The sequence below is a fragment of the Elephantulus edwardii genome, unplaced genomic scaffold, assembly GCF_000299155.1.
Source record: "Elephantulus edwardii isolate Elephantulus edwardi_28Jun2011 unplaced genomic scaffold, EleEdw1.0 scaffold00133, whole genome shotgun sequence".
Lineage (NCBI taxonomy): Eukaryota > Metazoa > Chordata > Mammalia > Macroscelidea > Macroscelididae > Elephantulus > Elephantulus edwardii.
Genome location: NW_006399883.1, coordinates 4,126,708 through 4,129,286, shown reverse-complemented (window position 1 = coordinate 4,129,286; position 2,579 = coordinate 4,126,708).

Genomic DNA, 2,579 nt, shown 5'->3' with positions numbered 1-2,579 from the left:
CCTGGAGGACATTATGCTGAGTGAAATATCTCAGTCACAAAAGGACAGGTGCTGCATGGTGATGCTATTGTAGAACGTGACTGACATCAGGGCTGGGGTGAGATTGAGAAAAACTGGAAAAATTACCTATACTGCATTGAAACAGATGAAGGAGAGAACTGTTTGAAAGCAATATATGATTGGGTATTATGGTTATGACAAGAGTCCAGAATGAAGGTTGCATAGTGGAGTGTACTCGGGTCAGGAGAGGGGATTCTATACAATGAATAATTTTTCTTTTACTTTTCAAAGAGAAAAGTGAACTGGGGGAGCAGGGTCGGCAGGGAGAAAAATGCAACAATGAATGTATGGAAATCCAAAATCTCTGAAAATGTTCATTAAAATTAATTTTAAAAAAACAGATCAAAACATTTTACTATGTGGATTATAACAAGTTATGGATAGCACTGAAGAGAATAGGAATCCCAAAATACTTAATTGTGCTTATGGAAAGCCTATGCATGAACAAAGAAACAGCTGTCCAAACAGAACAAGGGAACACTGCATGACTTAAAATCAGGAAAGATGTGCAACATTGTTGTATTCTTTCACCATTCATCATTCAATCTGTGTACTGAGCAAATTTTGAGAAGCTGCACTATACATAGACTAACACACTCTACTGCACAAAGAAGGTTGATGGCCTAGTGATAAAAGCTGCACGGTAATCTCGAAGGCACGCTGAATCCACCAGCTCCTCTGCAATAAATCACACTGGAGGAGATTGCTCATTCTTTCTGTGTGAAGTACCTAAGTAGATGGCATGCTTTTGCGATTGCAAAAAGCTTCTTACCATTAGGCCACCAGTGCTCCCTACATATGCTGTAAGAAAAGAAATCTGTTACACAAAAGGCATCAGTGCAGCATTAGTTAACAAAAAACATAAGCTTAATGAATGAATTTTATCGTTGCACCCCCCTAATCTCTGGTGACCTCTGCTTGTCATTTTCATCAATAAATGTATTTTAAAATGGCATTCTAGAAAGTTGGATTATGGTTATTATTATTTCCTGTATCATTCCCATAACATAGTAGAAGTTTGAAACTGGAAGGAACTTAAAAGTTATTATGCTTGGACTGTTGGTGGTTAGGTGAAGTGGTGCAACCACCATGGAAAGCAGTTTAGTGTTTCCTTAGAAAATTGGAAATAGAAACACCATTTAATTCCACAATCTCACTACTAGGTATTTATCACAAAGAAATAAGAGATGAAACATTAACTTACATACACATGCCCACGTTTATTGCAGCATTCATTTACAATAACAAAATGTTGGAAATAATCAAATGTTTATCAACAGACAAATGGATAAAGAAGCTATGGTATATTTGCACAATGGAATATTATGCATGACTTAAAAATGACCAAGAATTTATGAACTGCTGCACAACATAGATGGATATACAACAAAGTATTCTAAGTGACAAGGTAGTCATGAAAGGAACAATTGTTATTATTTTTATTATTATAAGTTATGCAAGTGTTCAGGTCTTTCATTCATAGGGTTGCTATGAGTGGTTTACGAGTTGATGGCACTAAACAACAACAGAGAGCTTGGTGGTCTAGTGGAAAAAAAGTGGGTGATTGTAATCTGTGGCCCTCAGGCCTGGTTTTAATTGTTCTTGGTGAAACATTTTTCTAAGTGATATAGCACTAGTCTGTCCATTTGCTGTACAGAGGTAACTCATGGTTGCTGTGCTGCTAAATACCGTGACACTGATATGTCAAATGCAATCATCATTAGTCATGGTGGACAGTGTTTGGTGGAGCTCCCTGATTAAAACAGGCTTGAAAGCAGGGGTGGCATCCACTTCTGAAATAGCTTGCCTTTGGAGACTCTATGAACTTGGAGAAACGACAGAAGTTTTACAAGTATTCAGGTCTTTTGTTCATAGGGTCGCTATGAGTTGTCTACTCCTCGATGATGCTGAACAACAACAACAACAACTATTATAAAAAAGCAAAGAAAAGGTTTACCCTCAGAAGTAATCTTGGATTTTTATAGGTATGAGAAGGAAGGGAGAGAGGATAAAATTAATAAATAGATAAATTGAGTGAAAGGAAAGGTAATATATAAGAAATTGATTAGCTATTGTAATTAATTGTTGCTAATGTGGGCCGTTGAGTCAGGACCAACTCATTGCTGACCCTCCAGTTGGTTTTCAGAGTCATGGTTTTAATGGCATGGGAGGAGATTGCCCATTCTTCTCATGCTGAGCAGCTGGTGGATTTGAATTGCATGCCTTTGGAATTGCAGCACAGCTTACAAACGTTGATTACAATAATCATTCATAATTACTGTTATAAAACAAATGTATATGAATAATTGAATGGAAAAGAAATTTAATTTGTGAGTTCTTGGAATGAAAAAAGGTTATGTGCTTTTTGAAACAGAAATTGTGATTGCTGTGATGCTAAACACTGTGACAATGATGTGCCAAATGTGATAATGGTTAGCCATGGTGAACTGTGTTTGGTGAAGCTTCCCAATTAAAACAAGCTTGGAAGCAAGAGTGGCATCCACTTCTGAAATGGCTTG